Source organism: Leuciscus leuciscus (genome assembly GCF_965113295.1).
Source record: "Leuciscus leuciscus genome assembly, chromosome: 6".
NCBI classification, from domain to species: Eukaryota; Metazoa; Chordata; class Actinopteri; order Cypriniformes; family Leuciscidae; genus Leuciscus; species Leuciscus leuciscus.
In genome coordinates, this window is record NC_138730.1 from 1430721 (window position 1) to 1445517 (window position 14797).

Here is a 14797-nt window from a genome sequence, read left to right on the forward strand (position 1 = left end):
GGGAGAATGTTCTGCCTATCAAGCGTCGACACCCATGTCAACATTCTTCTGCGCTGCTGTTGTCTGATGCTGGACTGTGTTGATGGTTTTGTTTTGTATAAAATATTATCATTGTCTGATAGGCTACATGCTTATCTTTATGATTAGCCTACTATTAACTGTAATACCCAATAATGTTGGAGATCCTATAGTTTTTCCTTACAAATGCATAGGCCTATTACTCTGAGATCACATAAGCTCCGTTGGTATTCGGTATTAATAGCTACCGAAAAATGACTGTAATGTTCAATAAAGTGACGAATGTGATGTGTGACCATCTCTGTTTATTCAGCTGTATAATCATAAAATATGAGGCAGACATGCGAGTCCCTTTCCATTCTATAAAGCATATTGATAAGGTAACTGTTATTAATACATATGTAGGCTACATGGTCACGGAATCTGACGGGTCAAATTCATCGACCTAGCCTTTTTTGGGTGAATGTGGAGAAGGTCGATTCAGTGTCTAATATTTTAAACAACAAAGCAGCACACGAAACTTTAACCGGCACAAACAAACGAGACTATTTTGGGTGAATGTGGAGCAGGTAGGGGGGCTGAGTGACCTCAGAATGACCAATAAATATTATTTTAATATTTAAGAAACCGAAGCAGCACAAAATAAACGTTTATCGCGCGCAAACAAACATATGAGTCCACTCTATTTTGGGTGAATGTGGACTAGTTTGCCGACGTTTTGCATTGGGTTGGGGGCGGGGCCAACTTCACGCAGTGATTGACAGGGCGGGACGGGCACGTGATCGGCTCAGAATGCATTTTCAAATTGCACATTGAATTTTGCTACATTCATTGCGTGACACTTAATGGAAATGCAATTGCAAGTGTCTTAACTGTGAGTGTAAATGCAATTAAGAAAAAATAACATTTAAATTACAATTTTGCCACAGTTTTTGCTTGAACATGTTAAACATATCTAATCATTTCTGTAATACATTTGAATTTTAATCATGCAACTTATAAAGCGTTAAAATATGGATTCAAATTACATATGAAAACTACTGTATGAAATGGCAAATGTAAATTTATAATTGGATTTTCATTTTCATTTTGCACCAAACGTTGCACAAATGTATGGGAAAATTAAAATTGAAATACAGAAATGCATTGCCATTTTACATATTGCATTGTCATTTTGCATATTACATTTCAAATTGAATATTGCTACCCATAAGCTTCCATAGATATAAACATTTAGATTAAATATGCCATTCAAATTAATGGAGTTAAACACTTAAACATGAAATCATTATGAGAAGTTACAACATTTTTTATATTCAATCAATAGAAATATTTGTAGTGGATGCGCTGCTTCTGAACACTTTTCCTGTGTCATGTTGTGTTTTAATGTTTTAACCACAGAGATAATTGCTTATCATGATAATACCAGATTGTCTGAGAAAATAGTTTCGTGCAAATAATGCCCAAGGCCTATCTGTTTCCATTAAAAATATAAATCAATTAAAAATACAATTCGGCCAGTGGAAAAGCGAAAAACTTTCTCTGAAATGTATTTTACACTATTTGATTTATTTATTCAAAAACAAGGCAAGGATAGGCAACTACTTGATTTTTATTAATGTAATGTGTCTTGTACCGTTAAACGTTATCACGTGGATGAATAATCATATGCAAATGATATGCAGATGAGGATCTGCATAGTAAAACTAGGCGTTGTAAGCTCCATATATGGTTATTTCGGGGAGGAGACGCATGTGCGCACAATCTTCCGCTGACTGGGATTTATAAAGTGAATCTTGCGCAGGTTCTGGCGTACGAACGGTTTTATAAGTCTGAATATTTTTTTGCGTACGCCATTTTTGGCTTTCGGGCGCACGTACACTTTTAGTAAGGTTCCTACTCACAGTTTTATAAATCAGACCCCAGGCCTCTATTTGAGACTGGCCTTTATTTATCCAAACCTGTAGACACACCAGGCGTGTAAAAGAGACAGGCGTCTATTTGGGACTCGGCTATTATTTGAAGTTTTACGGTACTTCGTCCTGTCTAGGGTTGGGTACCGAAACCCGGTACTTATATGGAACCTGTACCCAGGTAACGGTGTGTAACCGGACCCAATCAAAATGCAGATTTTGGTGCCTCATTTCGGTGCCACTTAAATGCCTCAGCTCGTCAGCTGTCGGTTGAAATATTTGCCATCTGGTTCTCCGAAACGGACGTAAGAAGCATAATCAGTATGTAATCGCTAGTTAACCATTCGATGCGTACGATCGTTCACACCGCTGTGATTAGAACGTTCAGATCGCGTTATCATCAATTTCTAAATTCAAATCTGCGTTCGCGCGTTGGCTGGCGCTAAGCCACAGAGAGACGCGCTCAGCGCTGTCATATATCACAACTATTCAGTGTTTTCAACCACATAAAGTTTATTTTAGGTTTCAGACATTTAAATACACATAAGGACTAACAAAACAATACATTTATAGTTTGTAAAATAGATACACAAGCAGGCAATCAAAGTTTGTTTTGTTCCGCGCGTCATGTTTAGCGTGAAAAGTCGATGTCTCTACAACAGACCGGCGTACATCTAATCCCGATGAGCGCTCCTTGTCACAGTTGTAAACATGACGTCGTTCTTCTTCCACGAGGGGTTTCGCGTCACGGATTCTAAAATAACGCTCACCTTGTGCAGGACATGCAATAAGTCAGGAGAGGTGTCGTATTTTGCCAGAGACGGCAAAAATGTGGTCATATTTTTGCAAAAGAAATGCTGAAATGTAAAGCTGGTTTTTAGCAAACCAAGAATACAGACTACTTAGCTGTTAGTACTGTAACTGTTTTTTAGTGTTATTTAGTGTTCAATTATTGTAGTTGGGTTAGGTGTCTTAGGTTTTATTGTGGATTTGTTGTGTTTTCTATTTAGGCTACTTATTTCAATACATTTAAGCATACTTAAATTTGAAAATATTGTTCGATTTTAAGAATTTTCTGTTTTATTATTTTTCAATAAAAAGACGTTCTTTAAGGCGAGACACTACAGGTGAATAGGGTAACATTTTAAAATAATAGATATCACCATGAAACTTCCTCAGTTCATTACTTACACAAGGTCATACAAAAAATGTTTTACAAGTTTTTGAAATTTTTATGTTTAATTATGCAAATTAGGTATTATCTCATTAAATATGTGCAATTTTACATATTTTTTCAGTAGATATATCTGAAAATATGATAAAGCCAGACGCAAAATTATTTTTTCATTTTGATTACACACAAGATGACAAAAGATGTTCAGAGGGATTTCAGGATATATGCTTTCATTACCTAGGAAATCAAAATATACTGTCCATAGCCTTAAAATATCGATTTTTCGAATTTTTTAAAATTAAAATGTCACATAAATCAGGCCAGGAATGATTTATTAACAAATCCCTCTGAACAGATCTTCAGAATACTGCTAAGTGTATAACTGGAAAGTTTGGTGTACATAGGTGCTACATAGGCTGAGATGTTTCTACTGGAGAATGACAAAAAAACGCAAAAAAATTATTTTGAGAAAACGGCAGTTAAAGATTTAAATAGCTCTAAATGAGATTTCGTCGTTAGCTTTAAATCCCCCTTTGGACATTCACGATTGGTTACTGATAGAAAGGAAATGCCCATATTTGGTTTACATAGCGTTGTGCAGGAGACTCAGAGCTTTACAACGATCCCGGACATGACAGACTTCAGTGAACAGACGGAGCTCGGCATGTCGCGATGGAATACTAACTTCCTGGTAAATTCGGGAGAAACTTACTGCCGCAAGTAAACAAAATGTAATAAAATAAACATTGTAATGTATATTTTCAGCGTTTTCTTTATAGCAGCTTGAAATAATACATATTGAAGGAGTAAACTCGGCCAAAATCTCAAAACTGACCACTGCATGAAAAATCGATGTTTTTGCCTGCCGTGTCTCGCCTTAAGGTCATTCACCATCGTTTTGAGGCTTTTTTTATTTATTTTTAAGTATCGATTTAGGCACCGGTACCGTTTTAAAAGTATCGATTTGGCACCGGTATCGAAAAAAAACGATACCCAACCCTAGTCCTGTCAGAAGGAGTTGATGGAGCAGCAATGAAAAATTATAAAAGTACTGAGGCCTATCAATATTTACACAGTGGGAAAGTGGGTCGTGATTTCGTCTTTTTAAAGCAAATGTGACCCCAGCCAGTCGAGCAGTCCAAACCACTCTGCGTGGGGCTAGTTAGTCACCAGGGACCAGTGGAGACTACTGGATGCTCGTGCATCGCTGCTTTGGGAAGGTCCTGTAGCCACGCAGACTCTATATTATGGAAGGTAAGACTATCACACACATTATTAGTATTTATTATTCATGATAATATCTTGCAACGTTCATGTGGTTAACATAAGTATGTTATAAATGTATTTAGTTAAGTATATTAACATGTGTTTGTGACATATACACAGCTGATGACCATCGGCAGGCTAAGTATATTGTCAAATCTCTTAATTGTACAGTGGAGTAAGGTAAGTGAATGGAGTCCAGGTAAGTACAGTGCATGTGTAAATATGCAATTTGATTTTCTGATCATATTTTACCAATTCCAAACCACATCAATCTTAATAACTACTATTAATTGTGTATTTTAGATGTGCATAATTATTAAGCAGGTTTTCTTTATGCACATCTGAATATAAGGCGTTTTACACTTCCAGCCTGAACAATTATATATCACTTATAAATAATTAAAAACAAAATGAATGCTAATTATTAAGGTTGATGTGGTTTGGAATTGGTAAAATATGCTAGGAAAAAAATTTGCACGCACTGAATATGCAAAAGGTAAGGTAAAGGTAAATGTGGTAGGCATACTGGTGTAGGACGGTGTCACGGTTGGTAAATCCGCTGTCTCATTCTAGTCTAGTGTGTTGGTGTGTGTGTGGGTGTGTCTCGTCACGTTCATTGTTTCGAGTGGGCGTGGCCGCCCATCATCCTGATCAGCGGCAGCTGTATGTCATCTAGCAGCCTATTTAATGCCCTCTCTCCTGTCTCATGTTGTCAGATTGTTGTTTGAGTATCCCGTCCTCGTGCCTGTTCCTGTTCCTTCGTGTTTCCTGTGTACTGGATTTTGGATTACTTCACCTCTGATCTCACCAAAGACTTATCACGGATTCACCATCAACTTCACGCTGCACTTGGGATTTTGCCTGTCTCAGTCCCTGCGTCACACTCTCCTGCTGGCTGTGTTCCTGATCCTCAACTCTCCCCAGAGAAGTGCCTGCTGTTCGTGCTGGAACATTTATTGCATCGATCTTTCTTTGCCCTTGAGTATTTGTTATCTAATAAATACATCTTGCACTTGCATTTGCTTCCGTCCAGTTTATCGTTACAGAATGATCTGACCAACCATGGAAGCAGCAAGCGCGGCAACATTTAAGGATTTCGTTGACCACAGCAACGCCAGGATGGATCAGCAGCAGGAGACTATATCTAACAACGGACGCGCTCGTGACGCAGGTGTCCGGGCTCACCCAGCAGATCCAACTTCTTAACGCTCCCACTGTGCCGCCCACACCGCCCGTTCCCCCTGTCATACCGGAGATAGGACATCGTCCAGAGCCACGTCTACCTGTTCCTGAGAGCTATGCTGGTGAGCCTAATATTTGTAGAGCGTTTCTCACCAAGTGTTCTATGCACTTTTCGCTACAGCCGAAGACGTTCGAGACTGAGGAATCGAAGGTGGCATTCGTCCTAACATTACTGAAGGGAAGAGCAGCTCTGTGGGGAACGGCGGTGTGGGAGAACCAAGACCAATGCTGCGCCTCGTTCCGCGCACTAGCCGCCGAGATGAAGAGTCTTCGACCGGGCGGTAGCAGGCAAGGAGGCTGCCAGAAGACTAGCCGACCTAAGACAAGGAAGCTCCTCGGTGGCAGATCATTCTATCGAGTTTCGCACTCTGGCGGCTGAGTGCAAGTGGAACGAGGAGGCACAGTGGGATATGTTCCTGCATGGGCTGGCCGACCGTGTTCAAAGGGAGATGTACATGCTCGACCTGCCTCCTCGCCTCAACGGGCTCATCGATCTGGCGCTGCGGGTGGACAGCCGCATCAACCAGTTGGACCAACATGTTCACTCCATTCGTACCCACGGAGGCACCGGACCTCGAGACGGCGATGAGGAGAACACGGTCGGTCACATCAACGATCACGAGCCCATGCAGGTGGGGAGAGCCCGGCTTTCCCGGGAGGAGAGGGAGAGGCGGAGATCCCATGGACTCTGCCTTCACTGTGGTGGCCGCGGACATTTTCTACACTCGTGCCCGGTAAAAGAGCAAGCCTGATAGTAAAGTTGAGGCTACTATCGGGTGGGATCTCCGCCGGAAAGTCCTCACCATCTACCCTCCTTCCGGTAAGACTGAGATGGGCCAACAACAAGACACACACCTGCCAAGCACTTGTGGATTCCGGGGCCGAGGGGAACTTCATGGACATTCACCTGGCACACGAATTACACCTCCCCATCTCGTCTCTTCCTCACCAGATCTCGGTCAGTGCTCTTAACGGTCAACAACTTCCCAACATTTCGCTCTACACTAGTCCCATAACCCTCATCACCTCCGGCAACCATACAGAAACTATTCCCTTCCTCCTCATGGATTCCCCGGTTGCACCTATCGTGTTGGGGCACCCTTGGCTGGTGAAGCACAATCCTTGTGTGGACTGGGGTTCCAATTCTGTGTCTATGTGGAGTGAGCCCTGCCATGGGTCCTGTCTTGTCTCTGCGTGTCCGTCTGTATCTGTTTCTGTGTTACAGGAGAAGGCAGTGGATTTGTCAAACGTGCCCGTGGAGTATCTGGACCTGAAGGAAGTGTTCAGTAAGTCTCGGGCTGCTTCTCTTCCTCCGCATCGTCCCTATGACTGTGCTATAGATCTAGTGACAGGTAAGTCTCCGTCTAAGGGCAAACTTTACTCTCTTTCTGTCCCTGAGAGGGAGGCCATGGAGAAATATATTTCTGATTCTTTAGCAGCCGGATTCATCCAACCTTCCTCTTCTCCTACGGGGGCGGGGTTTTTTTTGTGGGTAAGAAGGACGGCTCTCTGCGACCTTGTATTGATTACCGAGAGCTGAACAACATCACGGTAAAGAATACTTATCCTTTGCCGTTGATGTCTTCAGCTTTCGAGAGGTTGCAGGGAGCATCCAGCTTCACAAAATTGGATTTACCTAACGCTTCATTTGGTTCGCATCAGGAAGGGGGATGAATGGAAAACCGCGTTCAACACCCCCAAGGGGCACTTTGAATATTTGGTTATGCCTTTCGGGCTTTCCAACTCCCCAGCGGTTTTCCAGGCACTCGTCAATGACGTGTTGAGAGACATGGTAGATCAGTTCATATATGTTTACCTGGATAACATTGATTTTTTTCTTCGTCTCTCCAGGAACACGTTCAACACGTCAGACGAGTGCATCAGAGGTTGCTAGAGAATGGGCTTTTTGTCAAGGCGGAGAAATGCGATTTTCATGCACAGTCTGTTTCCTTCCTAGGTTACATCGTCTCTTCTGAGGGAGTGCGCATGAATCCTGACAAGGTTAGAGCTGTGATAGATTGGCCAAGTCCAGATTCCCGTAAGGCCCTACAGCGGTTTCTGGGGTTCGCCAACTTCTATCGGCATTTCATTCACAACTTCAGCCAACTAGCCACACCTCTGACTGCCTTGACCTCCCCCAGAACGACGTTCAGGTGGTCAGATACAGCTGAGGCTGTATTTGCTAACCTCAAGAGCCGCCTCGTTTCAGCTCCCATCTTAATCGCCCCTGATCCCACACGTCAGTTCGTGGTGGAGGTCGACGCGTCAGAGGTGGGGGTAGGTGCAGTTCTTTCCCAACGCGCTTCCTCAGATGACAAGATGCACCCTTGCACGTTTTTCTCCCACCGTTTATCACCTGCCGAACGTAACTATGACATTGGTAACAGAGTTGTTGGCCGTCAAGTTAGCGTTGGAGGAGTGGCGTCATTGGTTAGAGGGGTCGGGGGTACCTTTTATCGTTTGGACCGATCATAAGAACCTTGAATATATTAGATCTGCCAAAAGACTCAACTCCAGGCAGGCTCGGTGGGCACTTTTTTTCGGACGTTTTGACTTTACTCTCTCGTACCGCCCGGGTTCCAAAAACATCAAACCCGATTCCTTATCTCGTATTTTTGATCCATCCGAACGCCCGGTTACTCCCGAGTGCATTTTACCAGAGAAAGTAGTTATCTCCACACTCGTATGGGAGGTCGAATCGAAGGTCAAGACGGCCTTAGAAGGGGTAACGCCTCCGCCCGGTTGCCCACCGAATCGGTTGTTTGTTCCGGAGGGGTTACGGTCCGACGTCATTCGATGGGGTCATTGCTCCAACGTGGCTTGTCATCCAGGGGTAAGTCGCACTAGTCACTTAGTAAAGCAACGGTTTTGGTGGCCATTAATGGCGCGCGACATTCACGATTTTGTTTTGGCTTGCTCGGTTTGTGCTGTTGGTAAGCCGTCTAACCGACCTCCTGATGGGTTACTCCGACCGCTGTCTGTCCCTTCGAGACCCTGGTCCCACATTGTGCTAGATTTTGTCACCGCCCTCCCGCCCTCTAAGGGCATGACGGTTGTTTTAACCGTAGTGGACCGGTTCTCGAAGGCGGCACATTTCATTCCCTTGCCCAAATTACCTTCAGCCAAGGAGACAGCGGTTACTGTAATTGATCACGTCTTTCGGTTACATGGCCTCCCGGTGGACGTGGTTTCGGACAGGGGTTCTCAGTTTGTGTCCAAATTCTGGCAAGAATTTTGTAGATTATTAGGAGCTACAGTCAGTCTGTCTTCGGGTTATCATCCCCAGAGCAACGGTCAGTCCGAGCGAGCCAACCAGGATTTAGAGAGAATGTTGCGATGTTTGGTTTCCAAAAATCCTTCATCCTTGAGCCAACAACTTTCTATGGTGGAGTACGCCCATAACTCGCTACCAGTGTCATCTACGGGCCTCTCTCCGTTTAAGTGTAGTTTAGGGTACCAGCCACCTATTTTTCCGAGCCTGGAATCCGAAGTCGCGGTCTCCTCCGCTCACGCCTTCGTCCAGAGGTGTCACCGCACTTGGACTAGAGCCCGCGAGACTCTACTCCAGGTGGGGGCGCGCACCAAGGCCAAAGCCGATCGCCACCGGTCTAGGCCACCCGTATACGTCGCTGGTCAAAAAGTGTGGCTTTCTACTAAGAACATTCCTCTCCGCTCCGTTTCTAATAAACTTGCTCCTAAATTTATTGGCCCGTTTACTATCACCAAGATTATTAGTCCGGTGACAGTCCGCCTCAACCTTCCTCCAGCGTACAGGAGAATTCATCCCGCCTTTCACGTTTCTAGAATTAAACCCGTGTTTCATTCTCATCTTAATCCGCCTGCCCCGGTTCCTCCCCCGCCGCGACTCGTAGATGGGGAACCTACATATTCGGTACATCGTATTCTGGACTCGAGACGGAGGGGACGCGGATTCCAGTATTTGGTGGACTGGGAAGGTTATGGTCCGGAGGAGAGGAGTTGGGTGCCTGCTCGAGACATCCTGGATCACTCCCTCATCGATGACTACAATCGACAGGTAGGGTCGTCTGGGAACGCCAGGAGGCGTTCCTAGGAGGGAGGGTACTGTCACGGTTGGTAAATCCGCTGTCTCATTCTAGTCTAGTGTGTTGGTGTGTGTGTGGGTGTGTCTCGTCACATTCATTGTTTCGAGTGGGCGTGGCCGCCCATCATCCTGATCAGCGGCAGCTGTATGTCATCTAGCAGCCTATTTAATGCCCTCTCTCCTGTTGTCAGATCGTTGTTTGAGTATCCCGTCCTCGTGCTTGTTCCTGTTCCTTCGTGTTTCCTGTGTACTGGATTTTGGATTACTTCACCTCTGATCTCACCACGGATTTATCACGGATTCACCATCACCTTCACGCTGCACTTGGGATTTTGCCTGTCTCAGTCCCTGCGTCACATTCTCCTGCTGGCTGTGTTCCTGATCCTCAACTCTCCCCAGAGAAGTGCCTGCCGTTCGCGCTGGAACATTTATTGCATCGATCTGTCTTTACCCTTGAGTATTTGTTATCTAATAAATACATCTTGCACTTGCATTTGCTTCCGTCCAGTTTATCGTTACAGACGGTCAGTGAGTTGGCTAAACAAGCAGCAAAAAACTGGAAAAACTTCAAAAATGTCCATGGAAATATTCACGTTTATTCAGGATGCCACAAATTCCCAAAAAGGTGCAACACAGTCCAAAGCAAAATGTCCAAGTTTAAATTCTGCAGGAAAACAAACTAACAAAAGGAATTTGTTCAAAGTACAACTCAAAACAAAACAACAAACAAAACAAACTCAAGGGAAAAATAAGTTACACAGTTGGCTACTGATCCAACCAAACACCCCTTTGTTTTCTTTCCAAACATTTCATCTGTTCTTTTATAGTTTTGATCTCCTCCTTCATTTTCAAACTGACCAATCGTAACTCTTCATCAGTTATTAACTATACGTTTCATAGTTCACAAAGTATTGTCAACCTTACCAACTATACATTGATAATGTCTCTTTTTTTCCCCAGTTACATTACCACTTAGAAAACAATACAAACACATAAACATTCATGAGCTTTGGGTCTAAATGCTCTTAATAGACCAACTCCTCCCCTTCAGGATGACATATAATAGGTTTCCTGTTTGCGGCCTCTCCTACTAGGCATTTCCATTCTTAATCTGAATCTTTATGTTCCACTTTGATAACAGTCACCAAGGAATGTGCACCTTTCATGTGACTGCCACTAGAGTAACACAAACACACAATAAAGATCTCACAAAACTGTTTAGTGTGGTTCTTTAAGTTTGGCACATTTGTGCCACATCACACATACATTAAGTGTAACATTAAGTCTAATTACGCTATCACCTGATATAAGGAATAAGTTAGGTAAACATTAAGTGTAATAATAATGAATGATTTTTAAATAAGACAACTGTGAAAGTTTTTAAATATCTTTTAACAGGGTCTCCACTGGGCATTAAAAAGCATTAACCCTCTGAGGTCTGAGCTGTTTTCTGGGCCCTGGAGGTGTTCTGACATGCTCTGACATTTGTGTTTTTTTCTGTTACTAGTGACATTTTCATGGCTAAAGTCTAATTACACTGTATTCAGCACAAACTCTGCTACAATAATATATCAGCAGCATGTATGTAAAAGTTTGTAGTTTTGAGATAATGACATTTATGCGTGGTTTGTGAAAATACAAAAAAAAATTCTCACTGAAATAAGGCCATGAAACCCATACTGATTATTTCTTCACAAGACTTTTGAAAATTGTATGACATAGCCTAGAATAGTTGCTCCAAAACTATGTGAAAATCACCCTGACTGCTCATTCAGATAAGACAATATATTGATTTAAAATTTCTATGACGTGTTTTGTGTGACAAAGCCTTATGCGAAGAGGCGTGATCATCTCATGAATATGTAAGCCTTCAACACCTGAGAAAGACAAAGACACTCCCCTAACTGCCCTATTAGGAGCGATCAGGCCCTGTCATTCAGAGCAACCTTGCACAAAGAATGAGGAGATTTAAAAAAGAATGGCTTTTAGATTGTTTGGATTTATTTACAACACAACACAATCCAAAAATACAAATGACAAAAGAGCCCATTGAAAACAATGATCCAAAGACAGAGACCTTTGTGCCATTCCTAAAAACATTGTACATACCTTTCATTTCCAAGGTGTTTGATTTTCACTTTACCATGTTCATGTACAGAGACTCATGTGAATGTTGAAGTCAGCAGGACTCAGTTGCATCTGGTCCCTGAAAGAAAAAAAAAAGAAAAAACTGTGAACATACTGATATCAAGAGAAACTATAGGGCTGCACGATTTTGGGAATAGATTTTAGATTTTTCTGGTTAAAATTTCTTTTTAAAATTCACAGAATACACACACACACACACACACGTTTCCAACAATATATAATGAACACCAGGTTTGTTGTGCCTTGTAGGCATAGGCTACGCAGTGCTGCATAAAATAATAATAACAATAAATTAAATCTTCCAAAAGATTTCAATAACAACTACGCTAGAGAAAAATATATTGATTATCATATGTTACTTCAAATGTTTCCATTCGTTATGATGATATGAAATGAGATAATAGTAAAAACATAAAGCCTAATGTTTGGTGCATTTTTCCTTTCAAATGCAATCGCGCTCCAAAATATGATACATTAAAACCCACAGCGCGCTCCAAAATATGATACATTCAAACGCCATCGCGCTCCAAAATATTAAACATTATGGTTATGCATATCTATGTTTGAGCAGATATCCACAAACAGTATTTAACAGGAAACACGGGTCTAAATAGTATAATATTCACCATATATCTAGCAACAGTTCAACTGCAATGTGAAGTTTATGCAACAATACCATAAACTAATAAGTAAGAATTTCTTACCTTACATCTTTCTTGTCTTCAAATTGTGTTCTTCTTCTTCTGAGGTAAATCCAATGTAAGCTCACGGCGCGTCTTTCAAACTCGACGAAAAGCAGAGACTTGTGAAGTGTTTTGGTGTTTTGTGTTTGAGGTAACGAGGGCGTTCGCGTTCCATGTGGAGATTTGCATGTGAATCTCTTTTGCGCGAGTGGGCGTGTCGAATTAAAAGTAATTAGCAAGCGTTTGAGATACTGGACATCCTGTTGGTTTTATACAAATTACTTAAACAGAGAATATTTGTTTTCAGTTTGAATCCGATCATTTAAAAGTACACACTTAAATGTGTATAAAGGTATATGGCTCATAAATGTGTGAGAAGTATTCGCTAAGTTTTGTTTCAGTTTATAGACGTGCTCAAGAAAAAAAAGTTCACTGCGACGTGTTCAAAAGCCCTGTTTATTTTCTTTATTTTACAAAAGCACAATGTTTTGATTTGATTGTAAGTGGACACACCCATATGAAAAAAACCTGCATGGTTCATATATGGCAACCATATATCTTCCTTACTTAAATCAGCCAGAATTACCTTCTGTGTTTCATATAAGGCCAATATATGTCATATACAAAATCAGACCGATTATGGCCCATTTCATACTAAATAGCACACATATAACTTATAGGGGATTTTTGCGTCATATATGAATACTGATAAAAGACTTATATGAGTTTTACATGAAAAAAGTATGCAAATGTGTATGGTATTAGTAGAAATATATAAAATTCATATATAAATCATTTAAAGTTCTTATATTGAATCATATGCTATTCAAATTAAAGTCATATAGAATTTATACACATTTTGTGTCATTTGTTTATGTGTTTCATACAGATTTCATGTTTTGATGACCAACATCTGATTCACTTATATGCAGGCAAATTTTTAAAGGGATACTCCACTTTAAAATGAGAATTTTGTCATCATATACTCACCCTCATGTTGTTTCAATCCTTTATGAATTTATTTCTTCTGCTGAACAGAAAGGAAGATATTTAGAAGAATGTCATTAACCGGACAGTTTCTGGTCTCATTGACTTCCATAGTATATTTTTTTCCTAATATGGAAGTCAATGGGACCAGAAACTGTCTGGTTACTGACATTCTTCTAAATATCTTCCTTTCTGTTCAGCAGAAGAAAGAAATTTATACAGGTTTGAAACAACATGAGGGTGAATATATGATGACAAACCTTTATGAAGACTGTTAATTTTCCTACAGGATTTGAAAGAGCAGTTATAAAGCAATGACATTGTAAGACCGTGTATTTACATTATTTGTGAACTGTCTGGGCCTGTTGTTTGTGAACAAATCATAACATATTATTGCAAATGAACAAAGTTGAGTCAAATATGTTTCTAGAACAGTGATTAAAATGTTGAAAATTGTCTGGAATATGTTTTTGTATATGTGACATGAACTCTGGTGGTGATGCACTCTAAAAACTTTTAATATGATTTACTCAATTTTTTGGTTAAACATTGTTACACTTAGAATTGATTAGATTTGTAAGCAGTGAAATCAATTACATACACTGTATTAACTGAGTAAATGTAAGTGAAACAAATTAAATAGATCTGAGTAACTGCATTTGGTACATTAACAAATAAAATTGAATAGAAATAATTGGGGGGGAAACATTTAAAAACAAATATTTATGAGTAATATTAACTGTGTTTATATGCCAGTAATATTAACTTTTTTTATTTCCTCTAAACCAGGGGTCGGCAACCTTTTTGTCATCACTGTTCATCACTGTGCCACAACACACACATAGCCTATATATATATATATATATATATATATATATATATATATATATATATACATACACACACACACTCATATAAATACACAAACATTTTACATTTTCATAATGGCTTACACATAAATAGTACAGAAATTTAAATATTTCTCTTGAAATTTGTTTTAGATTTAGATAGACAATTTAATAATATTTATAACTCCTAACTAGAGATGCACCGATTACAATTTTCTAGGCCGATTCCGATTTTTCATTGAGTTTGACCTGCCGATACTGATTTTTTTAGCCGATTCCGATTAAATTTTTTCTAACTACTTTACAGCACACACAAATATTTGTGTTCTATATATATATATATTATATATAAAATACCATATCCTTTTACCCAAACTGAATAATAAAAACAAGTTTAAATGGGTAAATTTTATATAAATATTTTTGAGTCTTAATTTTCTTTTCTGACATAACCT

The 14797-nt window shown here is 40.6% G+C and overlaps 1 long non-coding RNA gene across 1 annotated transcript; it reads left to right on the forward strand.

Moving 5' to 3' along the window:
• The first annotated feature begins 5600 nt into the window (after window positions 1-5600).
• LOC309502096 lies at window positions 5601-10167 on the forward strand. Its single transcript, XR_014207150.1, has 2 exons — window positions 5601-6899; window positions 9868-10167. It is a non-coding gene; the product is annotated as an uncharacterized lncRNA (long non-coding RNA).
• Window positions 10168-14797: the final 4630 nt, after the last annotated feature.